We start from the raw sequence: 23695 nt of genomic DNA, 5'->3' as shown, positions 1-23695 counted from the left end.
TTTTTTTTGGTTTTACGAGACAGGGTTTCTCTGTTTTGGAGGCTGTCGGTCCAGCCTGGCCTCGAACTCACAGAGATCCGCCTGCCTCTGCCTCCCGAGTGCCGGGATTAAAGGCGTGCGCCACCAACGCCCGGCTTGTTTAATTTTTTTAAAATCAAGATATAATTACATAAAAATTTCATCCTTTCCCTTTGCTCCCTCCAACTTTGTCCAGAGTGCTAGCATTAAAGGCATACTCCACCACCGACGGGCTTTTTTTTTTTTTTCTCTTTTTGTTTTTTCGAGACAGGGTTTCTCTGTGGCTTTGGAGGCTGTCCTGGAACTCGCTTGGTAGTCCAGGCTGGTCTCGAACTCACAGAGATCCACCTGCCTCTGCCTCCCGAGTGCTGGGATTAAAGGCGTGCGCCACCAACACCCGGCCCGACGGGCTTTTTACACCTTATTGGTTTACTGTGTAAATTTATGAGCTTGGAGTCAGAGGACAATTACAGCAGTTGGTTCTTTCCTTCCAACATGCGGGTCCTAGGGATCAAATTTAAGGTCACCAGGCTTTGCGGTAAATGACTCTACTAAGTCATCTCTCAGCCCCTTGATTAGTTTTAGAGACAAGTTTGCCTGGAAACTCCTTACGTAACCCTGAGTGGTGTTACATTTGCAGCAATCCTCATGCCTCAGTTTTCTGAGCGCTGAGATTACAGATGTGAGCCCCCGTGACCAGTTTATTCTTAGCCTTTTTAAAACAGTATAATCTTAGAGTCAGAATTTGAGAAGACATTAACTCTTCAGTTTAACATCTAAGGGATGATTTGAGGTTTCTCTTCTGGATTTTAGTTCCTTTTTCTTTTCTTTTCTAGCCTCTATGAGCTAGTCACTTAGGTATTGAGAGTTGCAAGCAGGTATTTGAGGTAGCACATTCCTTCCTGGTTTTTCTGAAAATTGTTGTTTCTCCCAGACACTTCTGAAGAGAACGAACTGCCTGGCATTTAGGCAGGAATCCCAGGCAAAGTAGTTGCCGGGTCTGCATTCAGAATGTGCTTGCTGATAACAGTGTGTGTCTGGAACTCTAGTCTGGCCATAGGCCAGGGAGGAATGGATTCATTCTAGCAGTGTGGAGTTTAGGACCGGGGCAGAGCCCACCACACTTCCCCGTTTGCATAGACATCATCCACTGTGGCGGTTTAGTAACTTGTCAAGGCTCCAGCCTCTGGAGTTTGGGCCCTCTGGTAAGCCCGGGAGAGTTAAGTTACTTTAGGACCCTCCATAAAGGGAGGCCAGATTCTAGCAGTAACCACCCATCTAAAGAATGTGGGCCACCGGGGGTGAGTGACCTGTGCTAGCGGGTCAGAGCTATTTTGAGCACCAGAGGAGGCACTGGATTTTAGCTTTCCAAGGAGGGGGAGGGGAAGCCTGTTGTATGCCAAGCACTAAAAAATGGGTTACCTTCCTGCCCACCCACCCGGATCTGACCCTAGTTTCTGCATTCACGTTAAGGGTAGGGTACAAGGCCTCCTTTGCAATTCGGAGGGCGCTTCCTGAGTGTTTGAATGGCTTAGATAGCTCTTGATTTTTGCTTGAAGAAAATAGCGGGCAGTTGACTGATGGCCTGCTGTGGCCGGACCGGTTCGCCGGCCTGTCCACACCTCGGTTTAATCTCTGGAAGTTGGGAACGGTACCCCTCCCCCACCCCAGCTACCAAGGGCTTCCAGCTACCGGGACTGGCTAAGGCGTGTCCCGGGACCCACTCGAGACTTCGGGGGCGGGGCCTCTACGATGGGGCGTGGCTTTTGGGGCGGGGGCGTGACAGGCCAATGGGCAGAGAGGTGCGGGATGGGGCGGGGCCTGTGCGCGGGTGCGGCGCGCTGCGGGGCGAGCGACGCAGGCAAAAGCGGGCCGCGCGCTGAAGGCCAGTCGGCGCCGCTGGGAGCCGGCCGTGGGATTGGCTACGGCCCTCGCGTGTCAGGCGGTTGCTAGGCTCCGGCCGCGCGCCCCGCCCTCGCGCTCGGCGCCCTCTCACCGCTCGGTACGTGATCGCGCGGAGGCTGCGGCGCGGCGCTCGCGCTCCTGGGGCTCGGGGGCGGCAGCGGCGGCAGCTTCGCGCGGAGTCCCCGGGGAGCGGCGGTGGTGTCCCTGGGCCCGGAGGAGCGAACACCTGCCGCGGCCCGCCCGTGGCGCTGGGTGAGTGCGCTTCCCGTCCCCGCCACCGTGTGCCTGCCTGCTGGGGCCGTGATACACCGCTGCCGCCAGCCGAGCCTTCCGCGGAACACCTGCTGCTGCTCCCTTTCGGCCCGGGGCGGGGACACGGCCACGGACGTCCTTGCGGGTGAGGAGGCGGCGCCGCCGCCCGGGCGGAGCCGCCCCTCGGTTCTCTGTCCGGTGGATGAAGGCTCGAAGCGTCGGGTGGCGAGGCCGGAGCTGCGCGCCGCTGCGACGGGCCAGGCCTCAGCCCCGGCCCGCGCTCCCGGGAACGCGGGGCCTGCGCATCGGCCGCCGGTGTGTGCGGCCTGCGGGCTGCCTTCGGGGCTCCAGGGGGGCTCGCGGCCCAGTTAGGCGGCATCTCCGTTGTGGGGCTCCTGCCAGAGGCTGGGAAGGGCGCCGCCCCCGCTTCTTGCTTTGAGCTGCTCCGCGTCTTGGGGTTCTTACCTCCCCCTCAGTTGCGCTTCTTTGGAAGCTGCTTTACCACCTTTGCAGTGGGCATTTGGAAGATGAGGTTCATTTGCGAGCATATTTGGAAAATGTTCCCAGAGGAAACACCGTGTCGACTCTGAGTCCTTTTACCGTAATTTCAAGTTCATTTATTGACAAAACTCAACGAGCAATTAAAAATACACCTTTTAATTTCTACAGTTTGAGAAGCTTTTTATTAAGTTGAATTACGTTAGTTTTCATGGCGATGACAGAGTTTTTGACTGGTCTGCCTAGTCTGGGACAGTACCTTTATAGCCTAGAGGTCTAACTTAAGAGTCCAGCTTGCTGTTTCCCTAAATAAGCAAGTAGAAGTAGTTCCTGGCGTGGAAGCCAGACTCGTGAAGTGAGGGTGGTGTTTATAGGACATAACTCCAGAGAGAGTTGGGTGTGCTTCCAGATGTTTTGGAGAGTGAAGGAGATGGGGCGTTGCAATTATATCAGCTTATATTGTGCTTAATGGTCAGAAACAGACTTTTAGAATGTTCCAGTTCTGAAAAATAATTCCACAGTAACGGGTAATGGAGGAGTACAAAATCGATGGTTTGAATATGAAGAATTGAAATTCCTTTTGCCTTGAAGTCAAGAGCATGGCCTATATGCTTTGAGGACATGGGGGCTGTTGGAGAAATCAGATTTCACTAGGGAGTTAGTTGCAAGGCCTGTGGGACCCTGTGTGAAGGCAGGAGTGAGTAGTGTTATGCTACTCATGATTAGTAGCTGATGTCTACAGAATGTGCTTACATGATAGCCTGGAGAGAGAGAATACATTCCTGAGCCGTGGCCTTCAGGGCCAGCAAGAATTAGCTGGGGGACATAAAGGCTTGTATACTCAGAACTACATGTACACGAGTGTCCAAAATAGTACCTGGGAGTCTTCCAGCTAGACAGGTGGGAGCTCTGGGCCATCTTTGCACATAGGAGCTCCAACTTTATAGGGTACAGGAGCCTGGGAATGCTTTTAGTCGTTTGAGTGGCATAATGTAGACCCGTGTTTAGAAAGATATGTTGGTTGGTGGCACTTAGGGAGTGGCAGAGAGAGATGTCTCGACCTCTGGTAGTGAAGTCAGCCAACCTAGAGGAGGGAGGAAGAGCCGTTTGAGAGGGGAAACTGGAAAGGTAGTGCAAAGGGAATGGCTAGCCTAATGGGGGAGGAAGCCTGAATTCAGGAATGTGCAGGCCAGAAGTCTAGGTATGACCAAGGTGCCTTTTTGGGGGGTTGGGGGTATGGCTCAGGTGTAGAGATTTTGCATATCATGGGTGGAGCCCTAAGTTTGAATCCCAGAACAAATCTCCAGACCTTTTGTTATTGAGACGTGGTCTCCTGACCCATGCTGGTTTAAACCCATTGTGTAGTGAGGCTGGCACTGAGCTGCAGCCTGTACCTGCTACCCTAAGTTCAGGGATAAGGCCTTTAAAACTCTTGACTGCTGAATGGGTGACTGACAGATTTGCCGGTCTGTTAGGTATTGAGAATAATGGGGTTTGGAGGAGTTAGAGGGAGTTTACCTTAATTTGGAAAGGAGAGATCTAGCATTCGATCCTTAAAAAACTTATACGCTTTTAATCCCAGCACTCGGAAGGCAGAGGCAGGTGGATCTCTGTGAGTTCAAGGCCAGCCTGGTCTACAGAATGAGTGCCAAGACAGGCTCCAAAGCTACACAGAAAAACCCTGTCTTGCCAGGCGTTGGTGGCGCATGCCTTTAATCCCAGCACTCAGGCAGAGGCAGGCGGATCTTTGTGAGTTCGAGGCCAGCCTGGTCTACAAGAGCGAGTTCCAGGACAGCCTCCAAAAACAATACAGAGAAACCCTGTCTTGAAAAACCAAAAAAACAAAAAAAACCAACCCTGTCTTCAAAAACCAAAAACCAAAACCAAAAGAACCCTTCTAGCTTGGTGATGTTTAGTAAATCCTAGGATTCAAGGAGTTTAAGACAAGAGAAGACCCTAAGATTGGGAGTTATAGGACAGCCTGGACGATGTTGGTCTCACTATGTTAGTCCTGGCTGTTGTGGTACTCAGATCCTCCTGTCTCTGCTTCCTTAGTACTGGGATTAAAGGATCAACCACCATGTTTAGCATATTCAGTCCTTTTACCTTACAGATGTAGGCAGTCTCTTGCTTCCTGGGTCAATGATGACATGGACTGATTGATAGCTTTTGCAGTTGAGGGCCTTACATTTCTGTTTTGTGTGCATTGTTTTGATACTGAGGAGTAAATTTCAGAAACTTGTCTGTGTGGCTTAGCACACACTTATGTGAGTGCACTTAACACAACCAAGGCCAGAGGAGAATGCATGGTTTCTCACTAGACTTGAGGCTTATATTTCACCTAAACTAGCACTAGCTACCTGGCTAGTTCCTGGAATCTGCCTGTCTTCATGCCCCCCACTGCCCCAACACTGTTGTTTCTGGAGTTCTTGCTTGCAGCACACATTCTAATCCACAGAACCATCACTCCAGCTCCCTGAAATCTTTATACTAGTTGAGGAAACTGAGTCACAGAAAAAAGAACACATTACACTCCACACCTTGTGTACATATTCAGGATGTTTTGTTTTGTCTTTATTTTTATTTTTGTGTATGCATGTGTGTTTGTGAGTGGGTACCGATGTCTGAAGAAGAGATGTTGGATCCTCTGGAACTGGAGTTACAGACAGTTCATAGCCCCCATGTGGGTGCTAGGATCTGAGCTCAGATCCTTTGGAAGAGCAACAAATCCTCTTAGCTGCTAAACTTTTATTCTTTTGCGACAAAGTTTCATGTGGTGCCTCAAACTCCCTGTGTAGCTGAAGGTAGTGGCCTTGAATTTCTGATTCTCTTGTTCTCACCTTGTGAATGACATATCACAGGTGTACACCACCATGCCTGGCTCATTCTGTAATTTTTTTTTTTTGGGTTTTACGAGACAGGGTTTCTCTGTATTGTTTTGGAGGCTGTCAGTCCAGCCCAGCCTTGAACTCACAGAGATCCGCCTTCCTCTGCCTCCCCAGTGCTGGGATTAAAGGTGTGCACCACCACCACCCGGTTCATTCTGTAATTTTTTAATATCAAGAACATCTGAATCTGGACTCATGCCTCCAATCCCAGCACTCTGGAAGTACAGGTCAGGTGGTATTCTCAGATGCTAAGGGTCATTTGTAGGTATACAGCCAATTTGAGAACACCTGTATTTTTCTAATTTGGGGTTATTACTACAGAGATTTTTTTGTGTGTGAGAAAATAAGTGTTTATTTTTCTGAGCTAAGTGCTCAGAATACAACTGCTGGGTTGTATGTAACTGGGTTGTATGTAATTAAATCTTCAATTTTTTGTTTTTCATTTTGGTTTTTGGTGCTTTGATATCCCTGCATAGCTCAGGCTGGTCTAGAACTTTCTGTGTAGCTCAGGATAGCATTGGACTTGTAACATGCCTTTTGAGTGCTGGGATTAAAGATGTGCACTGCACCATCACACCCAGCATGAATTTTTTTCCGTTTTTTCGAGACAGGGTTTCTCTGTGGCTTTGGAGGCTGTCCTGGAACTCACTCTGTAGACCGGGCTGGCCTCAAACTCAGAGAGATCCACCTGCTTCTGCCTCCCAAGTGTTGGGATTAAAGGTGTGCGCCACCACCACCTGGTGAAAAATTTTTAATTGTATTTATTTTATGTGTGTTCATGTGTGTGCCTTTGAGTGCCATAATGTGTTTGTGGAAGTTTAGAGAAAACTTGTGGGAGTTATTCTTTGTTTCCACCATGTAGGTCAGGTTTGGGGGCAAACATCTTTACCTAAGGAGCTATCTTGTTGACCCTGAGTATCTTTCTTTCTGAAAGTCTTAACTATCTAATTCAGGCTTGCCTCAAATTTCTGATCCTCCTGCCTCAGCCTCCCAGATACTGGTGTTAACAGGTATGCATTGCCATACTTGGTTAGAATCATGATTTAAATCCAGGCTGAATGTTTGACTAACTATCCACCTGCATTTGTTTTAATTACATTGATGGGGGGGGCTCAGTTGAGTGTTTTCTGGTGAATACTTAGCTGGGGTGTCTATATTGGTGGATGTAAGACAGAGTGGTATATGAGAAGTCATAGGGGCCTTACATGGAATTTAGGAACATGTGAGGGGCCAGTCTCAGAATCCAGATCTTGGGTGAGATAAGTCTCAGTGTAGCCCAGATTAACTTTGAACTTTGAATTCTTGTTGCTACTGTCTCCATGTCTCAGATGCTGAGCTTATAGGCATATACAATAGAAATACAAATTTTTTGGAAGGGGGTTGAGACAGGTTTCACTATGTATTCTTTGTTGGCCCGGAGCTCACCATGTAAAACAAGCTGGTCTCAAACTCACAGATCAGCCCTTCCCCCCATGTTGGGATTAAAGGTGTTTGCCACCATGTTTGACCCTCAGAAGTAAAATCTTGTTGGAGGAAGCTGGAAAGATAGCTTAGTGGTTAAGGGCAACCTGTTGTTCTTCAGAGGACCCTGATTCCATTTCCAGCACCCCATATGGTGGCTCACAACCCTGGAAATGGGGTTACAGACAGGATCTAAGGCCCTTGTCTAGCCTTTCTGGACACAAGGCATACACATGGTATATGCAGGCAGAATACCCATACACATAAAATAAAGATAATTTAAAAGAGCACTTGCCAGCTGGCCGTTGCTGGCTCATGCCTTAATCCCAGCACTTAGGAGGCAGAGGCAGGCAGATCTCTGTGGGTTTGAGGCCAGCCTGGTCTACAGAGCGAGTTCCAGGACAACTTCCAAAGCAACACAGAGAAACCCTGTATTGAAAAACAAAAAACAAACAGAAAAAAAAAGCACTTGCCATTCTTGTAAAGGACCTAAGTTCAGTTCCCAGCACCCATGTGGAACAGCTTCCAGTTGTCTGGAGCTTTGATTTCAGAGCCTGGTCTACATACAGAGTTGGAGACCAGCCACAACTCCACAGTGACACCCTGCCTTAAACAAACATTTCCTGCTTTTTAAGCTTCATGCTAGCTGTTCTTGCAACGTGTTGAAGTAAGCCAAGGCCTTAGGCCCTAAGAGAACAAACTTCATCTGGACCTTCAAAACGTGTTAGTTTGGCGAAAGCAGTAGCAGGAAGATCAGTGTCTGTGGTCAGAGAAAATATAAGGATTCTGGAAGGTTGGGCTGGAGCCAGAGTGCTGCATAGAGGAGCTTATAGGAATTGGGAGCTCTGAAGGTTTTGGGGTACAACTGTGATTTTTCTCTTTGTATCCCTGGCTGTCCTGGAACTCAGAGATCCTATTACTCAGGGCTGGTGAAATGGCTCAGCAGTTAAGAGCATTGGCTACGTTTCCAGAGAACCGTGAGGCAGTTCACAGCTGTCCATAGATACAGCTCTATGGGATCTGATTCTCCCTTCGATGTGCAGACATGCATGCAGACAAAACATCCATATACATAAATAAATCCTTAAAAAAAGAAGCATTACCCTTGCCTAGAACTTTGTTTCCTTATTTCCTTATCTGCCATTTAGACTTGAGTAGTTGCAAACTGTGATTGCACCTGGGTTATAAACCTCCAGAGTGTCAGAGAAAATACAAGACCTTGTGTGAGCCTCAAAGAGCAAGAGGACTTGAAAGATTACTGAGCCTCAAAGAAACTTGAAGTGGGAATTAATGCAGGTAGGGTGTTCTTGAGTGTGTGCTGTGTGTTGGTCCAAGTTTTCCCTGCCTTTTCAGCCTCTTTCCACTTAAGAACATTTCTGTATCTTTGCCACCATTTTTGAACCTTTTTCTTCTCTTTTTTTTCTTGTCTTTGAGACATGGTTTCTCTGTGTAGCCATTGCTGTCCTAGAGCTTACTAAGTAGAATAAACAGGCTGACCTGAAACCCAGAGATCCACCTGCTTCTGCTCCCGAGTGCTGGAACTAAAGGTGTGGGCCACCACCCAGTATAAGCTAGTTCCCTCCCTCCCTCCCTCCCTCCCTGTTTCTCTCTCTCTCCAGGGTCTCACTTTGTAGTCCTGGGAACTCCCTATGTAGACTAGGCAGACCTGGAACTCACAGAGATCACCTTGCCTCTGCCTCTTGAGTGCTGGAACTAAAGGTGTGCGTCACTATGCCTGGCTCAAGCCATTTCTTTTTTTTTGTTTGTTTGGTTTTTTTTTTTTTTTTCAAGACAGGGTTTCTCTGGCTTTGGAGGCTGTCCTGGAACTCGCTCTGTAGACCAGGCTGGCCTCGAACTCACAGAGATCCGCCTGCCTCTGCTTCCCGAGTGCTGGGATTAAAGGCGTGCGCCACCAACGCCCGACATGCCATTTCTTATTAGATCCTTTTATTCTGTTTCCTTCTGTTACACTGTCAACACTGCAGGCTGGGAGTAAAGTGATGGTCTTGCTAGTTATTTGGTCTTTCATACAGGGTCCTTGTAAGCCTATACTTTAGTCTTCCTAGATTGGGTGTAATGTGGTATTGTATAATTCCAGCTCTCAGGCTGAGACTGCAATTGAGGCAGTCTGTGCTACATAGTGAGGCACTGTTTCAAAATGTAGACAACCTCTCACCAAAACCAAAGCCAACCAGCAAACATTCTCAAGCAGCCAATGGAACAAAACAAGCAATACTCCTCAGAGTCACATACATACTCTGCCTTTTGACCATCCATCTCTCTTTACTCTGATCACTACTAATACTGCTCAAATAGTGTCTATAAATAGAGATTTAGAGTAGTTTACAAAATTGCACTAGCTAGAGGGCCTGATTTAGCTTTAATGAATAGTGTTTGCTATTTTTCTATTGCCTGTGTTTGATAACTAACTTCTATTCATTTGGACCTTGGGTGGAGAGATAGATAGGTTGCGGTAGCACAGACTTATGAACTATAGATAACAAAGATGAGAAATTAAATTTGTATAAAACTTGAGCAATACAGTGAATTCATTTGAATCATATTTTATTTGTTTTTTGTTTGTTTGAGACAGTGTCTCATTCTAACTCTGGCTGATCTGGAGCTCACTATGTAGGCCCAGCTGCCTGCTTTTGCTTTTCCAGTGCTGGGGTGACAGGCAAATATGCCTGGTATTTTGATTTAAATTTTTTTTGTTTTTGTTTTTGTTTTTTTTTGAGACAGGGTTTCTCTGTTTCTCTGTATTGTTTTGGAGGTTGTCCTAGAACTTCCTCTGTAGACCAGGCTGGCCTCGAACTCACAGAGATCCACCTGCCTCTGCCCGCTGAATGCTGGGATTAAAGGTATGCGCCACCAACACCCGGCTTTGATTTAAATTTTTATGCATATGTATACATATGTGTGTATATGTTTTTTAAAGATTTATTTAAAAAAGATTTGTTTATTTTTATGTGCATTGGTGTTTTGCCTATCTGTATGTGTGTGAGAGTGTCAGGTCCCCTGGAGCTGGAATTATAGACAGTTGTGAGCTGCCATTTGGGTGCTAGGAATTGAACCTGGGTCCTCTGGAAGAGCAGTCAGTGCTCTTGTCCCTGAGCCATCTTTCCAGCACTCATGGATGTATGTTTTTTAAATTGGGTGTGTGTATGATGTGTGTTTGTGGGGGCATACATGTGTCATGACACATGTGGAGGCCAGAGGACAACTTTGTGGAGTCCATTCTTCTGATACCCTACCACTGATTTATACCCCAGATACACATACACAAATAAATACATATGCATGCATTGCATGTCTGTCTGTCTGTCTATCAGTCATGAGTCAGGATCTGGTAGCCCAGGCTGATCTCAAACTCACTGTTGGAGGACCAAACTTGCTAAATAGCAGAAAGTGACCTTCAACTTCTGATTCTTTGCTTGCACCTCCTAAGTGCTAAGATCACAAATGTGCACCACCACACTCAGTTCATAAGAGCTGAGGGTCAAATCCGGGCTTCACACATGTTCAGTAAGCACTCGACAAATAGCTGCATTTCCAGAGACGATAATTTAAGAAACAGACTAGAAGGTACGAGTGAGAAAGGTCTATGACGACACTTGACATCAGACTGGACAACCTGAGTTTATCCCCAAAGACCCACATGGAGGAAGGAAAGAACTGACTCCCACAGACTGTCCTCTTACCTTCACCTAAACTGTGATACCCTTTTCCAAGTAAATGTAAACCTCTACCCCCCCTTTTTTTTTCTTTGATTTTTTGAGAGTTACACAGCTCTGGCTGTCCTGGAATTACTTTGTAAACCAGGCTGGCTCTGAACTCACAGAGACCCACCTGCGTCTGCCTCCGGAGTGCTGGGACTAAAGGCGTGTGCCACCACCACCTGGCATCCTTGAGAATTCTAAGTCAGCCTGGTTTACATGTCAAGTTTCAGGCTAGTCAGCACTATGTAGTGATACCCTATCCAAGTAAAACAACAAAAAACCTCGAAAAACCAAAACAACAAAAACCCAAACTCAACTGAAGAGATTGGAGAGATGGCTCAATTGGTAAGAACACTGGGGGCCAACAGTGGTGGTTATCTCAAGAAAACTAAATAAACAAACAGACAAAAGCTGGTTATGGTGGTAAGGGCTTGTAATCCTAATGTCTAGAAGGGAGAGACAGCTGAATCCCTGAAGCTCGCAGCCGATAACCTAGAATAACAGTCAGGCCTCATGTCTGAATGAAAGATCCTATTTCCAAAACCAAGGCAGGCATCTGAGAAATGACAGGAGACTGCTGACTAGCTCCATGTGTATGCAGCACAGCACTTGCCCTCCCCAGTGTCTGCACTTTACACCTACAAAGGAAAAGTAGATGTTGTAATTAATTTATGACTTTGCTATCTGAAATGGCATAATTTTTAGTCTTGAATGGACTGCACATAAATCATTTCCTTACAGTGGTCTTTTGACAGAGCAGGGTGACTAATGGGTGAGATGGGCAGGAGATAGTGGCCACTTGCTTTGGTGTTGGTTAGCATGGGGTAACTTATTTCAGTTTGGGTGCTCATCAGTACCCTTTTCTTCTGTTTGCACAGGGCCTCTGCTCTCCAGGAAGAGAAAACATTCAAAGCTGCCTGGCACTGGAAGGTGAGGTGAGACGTTTGGAAATAAAAAAATTCTGCAAAAGAGAGAGAGCAGGATAGTGAGCTTCTTGGCGACTTGATTGACCAATCATTCAGTTTTAAAGCAGTAACTGAGGAGAAAGCTGTCAGAGAGTACCTCTGTTTATTTGGTGCTTCTGGAGGTGGAACCAAGGGTCTCAAGTATGTTAGGCAAGCTTTTTTATCACTGAGCTACATTTTTTTCACCATGTAGGTCCTGGGGATCAAACCATCACAAGTGGTGGTAGGGGCTTTTATCTAGGGCTGGTCCAAGGACCCAAGGGTTTGTAACCCAGAGACCAAGTCCAGATGTTCCCCATCTTTAAGGGTATGCGCTGCCACAGGTTTTTTTTTTTTTTTTTTTAAACAGTTACAGCCCTTGGGGAGTGTGCCAGTTAGAGGGGAGCTCAAGGGCAAGGGAAACTTGGAAAGGGTGTGTCATATTCAGGGAAGCATTGGCCAGTACCCATTTGGTTGCTTTTTTTGGCATTTGCTCTTCATTGCTATGGATGTTGCTTTTTACCTTAATGTGGGTGTCTACAACAAACTGCCCTTACAGAATTCTTTTTACTGATTGGTATATATGTTTTGGAACAAAATAATGGATCTTTATTGTTTGTTTGTTTTGAGATAGGGTCTCATTATGCATCTCTGTATAGACCATTGCTGGCCTGAAACCCTCAAACGTTAGGATTAAAGGAATGTACCATCACATTGGTCCTGAAAAAAATTTTTTTTGAGACAGGATTTCTCTGTATTGTTTTGGAGGCTGTCCTGGAACTTGCTCTTTAGACCAGGTTGGCCTCAAACTCACAGAGATCCTCCTGCCTCTGCCTCCCGAGTGCTGGGATTAAAGGCATGCGCCACCAATGCCCGGTGGTCCTGAAATTTTTAAATAATTTTTGCTGGGCAGTGGTTATGAATACCTTTCTTTAATCCCAGGACTCAGGAGACAGACACAGATGGATCTCTTGAGTTTGAGGCCGGCCTGACCTATAGAGTGAGTTCTAAGACAACCAGGGATATATAGAGAAACCCTGTCTTGACAAACAAAACAAAAAAAGTTAGGTTAGCATACTTAGTATGGGTTTCAAAATAATGAGGTTTGAAGACATTCTTCCTATGACTTTTAAAAAAAAGATTTATTTATTTATTATGTTTACAGTATTTTGCCTGCATGCCAGAAGAAGGCACGAAATTTCATTATAGATGGTTGTGAGTTGGGTGTGCTGGGAATTGAACTCAGGACCTCTGGGAGAGCAGCCAGTGCTCTTAACCTCTGAGCCATCTCTCCAGCCCTCTTCCTATGATTTTGCAAGTGTTCTGGTTATCTATCTTCTGTTTTGTTTCTGAAAACCGTTGATAACATCTTCCCCCCAGCCATCAAAAGTTGCATAGGGTGTTGCTTATGAAGATTCCAAAGGAGCCGGGCGTTGGTGGCGCACGCCTTTAATCCCAGCACTCGGGAAGCAGAGGCAGGCGGATCTCTGTGAGTTCGAGGCCAGCCTGGACTACCAAGCGAGTTCCAGGACAGCCTCCAAAGCCACAGAGAAACCCTGTCTCGAAAAACCAAAAAAAAAAAAAAAAACGAAGATTCCAAAGTAGGGGTGTTGGAATAGTGCTGCTCTTTTAGAACATCCAAGTTTGGTTTCTATCATTCACACAGTTGCTCACAACTATTCATAACTTCAATTCTTAGAGGATCTGACTCCTGGCCTCTGCAGGCACCAGGCAGACCTGTGGTATACAGATATACATGCAGGCAAAGCACCCCTATACATAAAATAAGAATTAAAATTAAGAAACAAAGAAGATGATTCCAAGATTTTCTATGGAACATCGGTTGTCATAAACACCTCTCTTAATTAGCTCAAGTTATTCTCTAAGACTGGATTGGTTTTCCAGCTAGTTTGCATGTGTATTACTGGGGATTGAACCTAGGCAAGCAATTTACCACTGGGCTAGATCTCCAACCCTACTGAGACAGGATCTTAGTAAGTTCCCTAGTCTGGCTTCCAAGTCTCTTTACAGCCAAGACTGACTTGTAACTTAACTTTACTGTCTTGTGAATTCTGGGATTGCAGGAGCTGGAGAAATGACTCAGTGGTTAAGTTTATACTGATTTTCCTGAAGACAGGAGTTTGATTCCCAGTACCCACATCAGGCAGCTCAGAACCATTTGTAATTCCAATTCCAGTGGATCCAATACCTTTATGCTTCAAATGCATCTGCACTTATGTGCACATTCCCTTCCCCATACAAGTTATTAAAATATAGTAAGCCCTGAACTGGAGAGATGGCTTAAAGGTTAAGAGCACTGACTGCTCTTCCAGGGGTCCTGAGTTCAATTCTCAGCAACCACATGGTGGCTCACAACCGTCTGTAATGAGATCTGGTGCTCTCTTCTGGACTGCAGGCATACATGCAGACAGAACACTGTATATATAATAAATAAATAAATCTTTAAAAAATTATAGTAAGTCTTTTAATCCTAGGATTTCAGGTATACCTCTTTACTTCTGGACTCCAGCAAAATTTTGCCAAGAAGAATGATGTAGAAAATAATTCTTTTTTTCTCTCTCTTTTTGCTTTTTTTTTTTTTTTTTTTTTTGAGACAGGGTTTCTCTGTGTTGCCCTGGCTGTCCTGGAACTAGCTCTGTAGACTAGGTTGGCCTTGATCTCTCAGAGATATGTTTGCCTCTGCCTTCTGAGTGTTTGGATTAAAGGCATGTGCTACCACTGCCCAGCTGAAAATAATCAAATTCTAAATGCCATTTTTAAAATTTGGATAATAATTAGAACCTTGGACGTCATCCATTTTTTTGGACACTAATTTACTATGGAATATTTACATAAAACATCCTTTTCATCACTATAGATGTTCTGTGTATAGTCTCTTGTTTGAGCTAGAATATCATCTTTGTATCAAATATTCCACTTGCTCAGGAAGCCTTGCTAAATACAGTGTTTTATAGTAGAGTCCACTACTAAGTACCTCTTGAGCGAGGCTAAATTAAATTCTGGGTTTAGGGAAAAACAAAGTAAATTGTGAGTGTCTTATATTTTTAGGTCTTTGAGCAGTGTTGGAAAGATTGAATTGCCTGAGTGGGAAAATTCGGTAGGAGAGCAGAAGAGAAGCTCTTTATTAAAGATCTGAAAATAGAATTCATTGAAGTCACAAGTGGATAACAGTAAAATTCCCTTCTCTTTCCTGTTGTAGGTTTGTGCTCCCAGCTGTTGCTTCTGCTTACCTGCAGAAGATAGCAATATTTTGTCAGTAGGGTAAAGAGTGTGGACCTTTAACCCTGAGTATGCCAGTCTGTGTGGACCCACAGCCAATCTGAAGCTATGATTTCTGTAGTAGTTTGGTTGGGATAGGGTTACAACATGAAACTCAGACTCAAAGAAAGAAAAAGAAAAAGGAGAAAATGACTGAATTCCTTGGGACAGGTGGAAATCTTTAGCAGAAGTTTATTGTCTGCTCTCATAGTAACTCTTGAACTGACAGGGCTGGTGGGGTAATTTGTATTTCCAAAGTCCTTACTGTTATTTCCCTTCTATTTGGGCATTGCTGACTATAGAGAGGCCTCCTGTAGGCCATCTAGTTTTCCTGATTTAATCAATTGTACCTCAGGTCACCTTTCCCTCCCACCCTCCCTCCTCTCTTTTCTAAGAGGAGGGGGTCCCTTCTGATCTTAACAGCTGAAGAAGAAAATGTCTTCCTGTTGGGTCCCTAGTGCCCCGGGCTGCCGGTGCCCTTTCCATCTGTGGTGTGAGGGGGTGGAGGAATGTCCTGGCCTACCCTCTTCCATCCTGTCATGGGATTCTAGGGATAATAGAGTCTATTGTGGGCTGTGCCCAAGGCACGGCCCTCCTTCCGTGTCAACCTCTTTGTGGCCTCTCCGGCTGCTGTAGTGACTGGTGTTGTTGGGGCTAGGCTTGTCTCATGCTGTATTGCTCTTTAAGTAGGGTACTTTGGCCCTGGCTCTGCACTGGGATATTTTGTTAATGCTTTTTTTTAGGGGGGGGGGATAGGGTCTGTCTTTGTCGTATAGGCTGTCCTTGAATTTGAAATCTGCCTCCTGCCTTCAAGTATAACATCACAGTTTGCCACGTTGTTTTGTTTGTTTATTTGTTTTGGTTTTTCAAGACAGGGTTTCTCTGTATATCCCTGGCTGTCCTGGCTGTTCTCAAACTCAGAGATCCACCTGCCTCTTAAGTGCTGGGATTAAAGACTTGCACCAACTTTTTATTTTCTTTTTTTAAGTTTATGCCATGTTTTATTTAAAAAAAATTGTTTTGAGGTGCCAGGGATTCAAATCCAGGTCCTTGCCCATGCTAAGCAAGCGTGTTACCATTGAATTGCATCTCCAACCCTATATATCTTGATAAATATTCCCCCCATTTTTGGTTTTGAGACAAGGTTTCTATATAGCCCTTGCTATACTGGAATGCACTATGTAGACCAGGCTGGTTTAGAACTCACAGAGATCCACTTGTCTCTGCCTCCTGAGTTCTGCGCCACCACACCCTGCTTCTTGATAAACATTCTTGTGAACCCCTTGTGGCCTGAGGCTTGTAGCAGATCTGAGGCCATATATGGAGAAGCAGGCCTGCTGTTTCCAAGGGTGGCTGAGTGCCTAATCATAGGAGGTTAGGCCCTCCCCCTGGGCCTTTCACAGATGCATTTCCATAGGATTGATTTATTTGTGCATGAAATTACACATTTAAATCTATTTATTTGCTTATTTTGAGTTTTATTGATGCTAAAACTCACTGAAGATGTTAAATGCTAGACTAAGGTTCTCTAGATAGGGAGGTAGGCAAGAGGCCTTTAATAGAAAACTTTTTTCTGTTTTGGTGCTGGAGGGAAATTGAAACTATACCTGTGTACACGTTAATTAAACATGTACCCGACCATTGAGGTAAGCTCTTAGCCTCAGGTTTATTTAAAAAAAAAAAACAGTTTTATGCTGGATATGATGGCACATACTTTTAATCCCATCACTCAGAATGCAGAGGCAGGCAAATCTCTATGAGGTCCAGGACAGCCAGGGCTACACACAGAAACCCTGTCTTGAAAAACAAACAAATACCCTCCCCAACACAAAACAAAACAAAATAAAACAGATTTGTTCTGGTTATGGATGGTTTTTGACATCAGGTTACTTTAGTAACTTGTGTTCCTGACTCTGGCCACTGTGTTTTTTCTGTTTCCGTCTCTGTTTCTCTCCAGGTTTAGTAAGTTCATACAGAGAGCTAGATGTGTGACCTGTTGTGCTTTATTGGGGTCTGTGAAAGGTAGATGAGCATGTAGGATAGAGGGCAGTGGAAGAGGCTGAAGGCTTTGCTCAGTGATTGCAGATACCTGGTGAGGCTTTGGAATACCTGTGTAGACTTTGAAATGGTCATGGAATTCCTCTTTGATCTTCTGAGTAAAAGATTCCATTCTTTCTTTTTCCTAGTATTTCTGCTCTGCCTGGTACTCTATTCCTTTCCTCCTTTTCTTTTCTTTTGTAAAATACTAGGTAAGTGTTTAACCAATGAGATAACACCCTCAGGCTGTTCTATTCCAGCTCAACCTGTTTATCCTTTGCCTGAGCAGAATGTTGTTTCTCTGTTTTAGGATTCACAGTACCATATCATTTTTGCCAAATGAAGGAATGAAACATATGTACCATGCTGAGCTAAGTTTGCCAATTGCTGGCACTTGTTATAAGAAGGGTTTTAAGGGAGCAATCTATATAGGGCTTGGTGATACTGTGATGTTGAGTCACGACTTCTCAGAGATTAGGTCTGCCTACCCAGTGAGAGCTGTTGCTGTTGGGCAAAACAGGCAAGATTTTTGGTATGAGCATCATGATGATGGACAGGATAGCAATACCCTCAACAGTAGAAACCTGGCTTGAGGAAGGAATCTTCCAAATAGACCCTAAGGTTCTCCCTGATGTTACTTTAGGCCTTTGAACTTTGTTGTTTGCTTGTTTGTTTGTTTGTTTTCCAAGGGAGTTTTCCTGTGTAGCCCTGGTGTCCTGGAACTCACTTAGTAGTGTGATCTGAATGGTGCCTGGCATTTGTCTAATAATTGGTACTTGTTATCTTTTATTTTAGTATATATTATGAGCTTGATATCTAATAAAAGCTGTAGATTGGAGAGATAACTCAGTGGTTAAGAGCAGTTACTGCTTTTAAAGAGAACCTGGATTGGAGTCCCAGTACCCCGATGATGGTTTACAGGATCTGTAACTCAGTCCCAGGGGATCCAAAGTCCTCTTCTGACCTGACCTTCCTTAGCAGCAAGCATGCGTGTAGTGCACATACATACATATAGGCAAATACTCACACATGAAATCTGTTGGGTTTGTTGTTGTTTGTTTTGTTTTCTAATTTTTTGCTTTTTCAAGATAGGGTTTCTCTGTGTAGACCTAGGTGCCCTGGAACTTACAAAGTGTAGACCAGTCTTGCCTAGAACTTAACAGAGCTCCATCTACCTCTGTTTCTTAAGTGTTGGTAATAAAGTAATAAGTAATAAATAAGTTCTTTTTCTTTTCCCCAAGACAGGGTTTCTCTGTGTAACAGTCCTAGCTGTCTTGAAACTTGCTTTGTAGATCAGGCTGGCCTAGAATTCACTGAGATCCGACTGCTTCTGCCTCCCAAGTGCTGGCCTTAAAGTTGTGCGCCACCACTGCCCGGCCAGTGAATAAGTTTTGAAGAAAAAGGAAACAGATGGTTTGGAGATGTGGCTTAGAGATTAAGAGAGCTTGCTGCAGCGCTGTGGTGGTGGCGCACTCCTTTAATCCCAGCACTTGAGAGGCAGAGGCAGGTGGATCTCTGTGAGTTCAGAGCCAGCCAGGTCTACAAAGCGAGTTCCAGGATGGTCAGGACTGTTGCACAGAGAAACCATGTCTTGAACAAACAACAACAGAGAGAGAGAGAGGGAGGGAGGGAGGGAGGGAGGGAGGGAGGGAGGGAGGGAGGGAGGGAGGGAGGGAGGGAGGGAGAGAGGGATGTATTGCTGCTTTTCCAAAGACTCAAGTTTAGTTCCCAGCAGCTCTTCCCCTTCTGCTCACACCTTTTAGCATACTCGTCTCTTCTTCACAGAATCTGGTAAAGCATAATAACAGGAAACCAATAGTCCTGGGTGGGGTGGGGGTGTGTGGGAGGAGTAAATGGCCCATATCTGCTTACCACAGTTTATGCCATATGTCCATATCCCCTAAAGATACAGTGGCCAAGGGTCAGGAATAGAAATGATTAAGGGACAAGGTAGCTTGATGCTTGGGGGGGGAATCCATGTCTAGAACAGCCTGTTTTTGTTTTTTTGAAAGAAACCTGTGGCAAGGGTGTACCCAAGTGGTAGAGTATGTGCTTAATTAGCATGACCGAGGTCCCTAGTTCAATCCCTATCCCCAAACCAAAAGAAACACTGGCCGGGCTGTGGTGGCGCACACCTTTAATCCCAGCACTGGGGAGGCAGAGGCAGGTGGATCTCTGTGAGTTCGAGGCCAGCCTGGTCTACCGATCGAGTTCCAGGACAGCCTCCAAAACCACAGAGAAACCCTGTCTCGAAAAAAAAACCAAAACCAAAACCAAAACAAAACAAAAACCCACCGAAGTACATTTCTACCATGGACACTGGAACATAGACTGCTTGTTTTTGTGGAGTGATAATTAATCCTGGCAGTTTTATTTCAGATTTGGATCTAAGGTGGAGAAAGCAGGACATCTAGTGGTATACCCAGTAATGTCCATAGTTCTTAGCTAACCTGTAGGTATCTGCTGCATCCTGGTGTGTTTTCATGCAAAGAGATGCTGCACCAGTAGATGACTGAATTAAGGTTATTTTTATGTGTATGCTTTTTTTGTTTTGAAACAGAATCTCACTATGTAGCCCAGGTTGACCTTGAGCCCACAATCCTCCTGCTTCACCCACCTTAAGTGCTGTGAGTTGTTATTAGAGACAGTGTTCTATTGTAGAACAGGTTGGTCAGAACACAGAATCTTACTACTTTGTTCTCTCACATGGTGGGGGTTATTGGTGTGGGCTACTGTGCCCAGTTGCACATATTTTTTTTTTTGTTTTGTTTTTTATTTTCGAGACAGAATTTCTCTGTGGCTTGGGTGTCCTGGAACTAGCTCTTGTAGACCAGGCTGGCCTCGAACTCACAGAGATCCTCCTGCCTCCACCAATGCCCCGGCCTTTTTTTTTTTAGATTATTTTATTTTATGTGCATGAGTGTTTTTCCTACATGTAGTTAGCTAGTGCTTGGTACTTACAGAGGTTAGAAGAGGGTGTCAGATCACTTTAAATTGGAGTTATAAACTACTGCGTGGATGCTAGGAATTGAGCCCAGGCAATGTGCAAGAGTTACAAGTGCTCTTGACTACTAACCATCTCTTCAGCTTCATTTGTTTATTTGTCACATACACAGTGTTCTGCATGCCTGCAGGCCAGAAGAGGGCATCAGATCCAATTTCAGGTGGTTATGAGTTACCTTGTGGCTGCTAGGAATTGAACTCAGGACCTCTGGAAGAGCAGCCAGTGAGTTCTCTTAACCTCTGAGCCCTCTCTTCCAGACCCAGCCTCATGTTTGGTTTTTTGAAGCACGATCTCTATACATATAACAGAGGCTAATCTTAAAGTTGTGGTCCTCCTTTCTGTACCTCTGAGTTGGGGGTATAGGCAAGCTGCACTACCTGTGCTGTGTAGAACAGACTGGCCTGGAGCCTACAGAAATCCTCCTGTCTCTTGCTTCCTGAGTACAGATTTAAGACGTGTGCCACTGTACCTAATTAAAAATTATTTTTGAGATGGGGTACATTATTAGGGATTGTAGTTTAATTTTACCTGCTTTTTAATTGGTTGTGGTTTTTTCTTTTATTTTTGTTTTATATGCATTGGTGTTTTGCCATGGGTGTTGGGTCTCCTGGAGCTGGAATTATAAACAGTTGTGAGCTGCCATTTGGGTGCTGGGAATTGAACCCCAGGTCCTCTGGAAGAGCAGTCAGTGCTCTTAACCACTGAGCCATCTCTCCAGTCCTTTTGGTTGTGTTTTTTTTAGTCTCTATAGTTTTCTCCTCTGTTCTTTCCCTGAGTCTTTCTTCTGTTTTCTTTGATCTGCTGCAGAACCTGAGCCCAAGCTCAGATTGAAGAGATTGCATTTCAGAGCAATTTCTCTGTTATTTCTGTGTGCCAGCAGCTGGACTCTGAACCTTCAGTTTTGGGTTTGGTTCCTTTGGTAATAAAGTTGGAAGGGGATGTGGTTATATTTTCTCCTGTGACGCTGGCTTTTTTGCTGTCTCTACTTCGTCGCTGACAGGTGTCCAGAACACTACTTCTGTGGAGTGAGGCCAGAGTGGAGGCGGCTTTGTCAAACCAGTCTACCTAGCTTGGGTGTGACAACTGTTGCAAGAGGAAAATTCTGGATGACTTCTGTGGTTGATTTATAGGGTTGGGTGCATATATAGAGCACGGCCACCTTGTTAGCCCTTCCCTTTTCTTCATGTTCTTTTCCCCTTAACTTGCAGCTTCTTTGGTTGTCATTTTCTGCCCCAATCTCATCTCTGGCTGTCTTCTCTGCCTTTCTCCTTTTAAGTAGTGTCTGATTGGGCAAAGTTTGAGGATTAGGTTTTGTGTGTGTGTATATATATGTGTGTGTGTGTGTGTGTGTGTGTGTGTGTGTTTGTATCTGGTTTTTCAAAACAAGGTTTCTCTGTGTAGCCCTGGCTGTCCTGGAACTCACTCTGTAGACTAGGCTGGCCTTGAACTCACAGAGATCCTCCTGCCTCTGCCTCCTGAGTGCTCCCTGGCAGGATATGGGTGCTCATAACATGGGGGTGGGGGTACTATGGAAGCCTACATGTCCCAGTTTGTAAAATGAGGGACTAGTCTTTATGTTTTAAATAGTTATTTTTTAAAGTTATTTATTTATTTATTATGAACACAACATCCTGCCTCCATGTCTGTCCACAGGCCAGAAGAGGGTACCAGATCTCATTATAGATGGTTGTGAGCCACCATGTAGTTACTGGGAATTGAACTCAGGACCTCTGGAAGAGCAGTCAGTGCTTTTAACCTCTGAGCCATCTCTCCAGCCCCCTTAAATAGTTATCTTAAAGATTTTCATTTTATAATACTTAGTTTCAAGGCTATTTTAGAGGATCTTCCCCGTTTCATTTGTTTGTTTTGTTTTTTTGAGACAGTGTTTCTCTGTGTAACATCCTTGGCTGTCCTGGAACTCATTTTGTAGACCACCTGTTTCTTCATATACCAGATAGTTGTAGCTATAAGGAAGTGGAGAAGTGAGGACAGCCAGAATTCAATGTCTGCTTATATCACTTCCTCTACTAGGTGGGCAGTCTCTGGGAAGATGATTGTGGCTTTACTTGCTGATCTGAACATCTGGGTATAGAAACTTGACTCACACACAGGCTGGACACCTAGCATGTATTCATGCTATCTTTATTTTACAGTTAATTTACACATTTAAAATTTCATTTATTTTACACTTAAATGATTAAAAAATGTATTTGTGGTATGTTTGTCTTAGCCATCTTGCCAGCCACCTACATAACTTCGAAGTCAAGTAAATTCAGATTTAATATATATCAGAGTAGTTCAGGCTTAAGGTTGATTTTTAGTTTTTTTGTCTTTTGAAATAGGTTCTCACTATGTAGCTTTGGCTGGCTGTGAACTTGCTCTGTAAGAGCAGGCTGGACTTGAACTCACAGAGATCTACTGGCCTCTGCTTTCCCATGTGCTGGGATTAAAGCTGCGTGTTACCATGACTGGCATTTTTCTTTTTATTGGTGATGTGGTAGATTGCTCCCATGGATTTCTGTATGTCTCAGTACATGTTCTGCCTCTGAGCTGTACCTCTTTGCTTTCACTAGTTGCTCCCTGGTTTAGTAAAGCTAGACTACCTACCCTCTGCAGGTCTTGATGGAATCCTTTATTGCTTCAATAAATTCCCAGCCCTTAGTTTTTGTTCTCTTGATTATAACCCAAGTTTTCTGAGGGCTGTCCTTTAGGGAGAAGACTGTAAGGAATTGTAGTCAGGGAGGTGTGGGCTGTGCTGGAGAAAGGGCTGGGGAGGCGGCTGGCACTGGGGACTAGTCTTGTGTAGGAGTGGGCGGGAGGTGCCAGCAGCAGAGGGTAGTGAGGTGAGTGGTCAATCTTCTGTATTGAAACTGAATTGCCGTAACGTGACTAGGTCAGAACCAAGTTAGGTGCTGGGGTTATCTGACTTATTGGTTGGTGCAAAAATCCTAAGAGGAGAGACCCTACCCTATCTCAGGTGGGACGCTGTAGATAGCCGCAATTTATAAGTAGAAAAACAGCCTAGAGGCTATTATTTCATTCTGTAGGCTGTGAAAATCTATTCATAAATGAAGTTTCCCCAGATCTGTGTAAATGATGCCATTATTTTTTAAATGAAGCATAATTTACAGGTAGCATGCATAAACGATACATTTGCATGTGACATATTTTTATGCTTTGATGATGGGAATGTCAAAAACTATTGTGTGCACCATTTACTTGGGGTTAATTGTTCATGTACAAAAGTTATGCTGATGAGAAGGAAAGTGTACAGGAGGTTCTTTCCCAGCGTCCCAAGTGCTGGAGTGTAGATGGAGTGGCCAGTGGTCAGGCACTGGAATGTGCAGTTCTCTGGGAAAGCTCGCTTCTCACATTCTTTTGTAGCCTTGGCTGTCCTGGAACTCACTCCTTCCTCTGTAGACCATAGAAATCCACTTGCCTCTGCCTCCTGGGTGTTGGGATCAAAGGTGTGTGCCACCACTGCCCTGCTGGCTTCTCACATTCTTGTAGAGCTCATCTGTCATTCGGAGGATAGCACACAACAGACTTAGAGATTTGGAAATAGACTTTAGTAAAGGGGAAGTTTTGGCTGAAGAGTAGCTGGGAGAACACAGAAGCAGTCTCTGGCTTTTCTCTCATTTTCTCTGAGCCTGCTCCTCATGCTCTGAGCATAGAGTTGTTTTGGGGGTT

At 44.9% G+C, this 23695-nt stretch overlaps 1 protein-coding gene across 7 annotated transcripts in view; it reads left to right on the top strand.

The window, feature by feature from the left end:
* The first annotated feature begins 1881 nt into the window (after nt 1-1881).
* Dag1 (dystroglycan 1) overlaps nt 1882-23695 on the top strand; it is a 56131-nt gene continuing 34317 nt past the window's right edge. The window contains exons 1-2 of one of the 7 annotated variants that reach the window (XM_013116968.3): nt 1882-2020; nt 11620-11671. The gene's annotated coding sequence lies outside the window, so the exon portion shown is untranslated. The other 6 variants (XM_040740044.1, XM_021229986.2, XM_013116971.3 and 3 more) reach the window with 6 other exon arrangements.

Source organism: Mesocricetus auratus, unplaced genomic scaffold (assembly GCF_017639785.1).
Source record: "Mesocricetus auratus isolate SY011 unplaced genomic scaffold, BCM_Maur_2.0 Super-Scaffold_100691, whole genome shotgun sequence".
NCBI lineage: Eukaryota > Metazoa > Chordata > Mammalia > Rodentia > Cricetidae > Mesocricetus > Mesocricetus auratus.
Note: the sequence above shows the minus strand (reverse complement) of the source record. Positions and strands in the feature narration are given on the sequence as shown.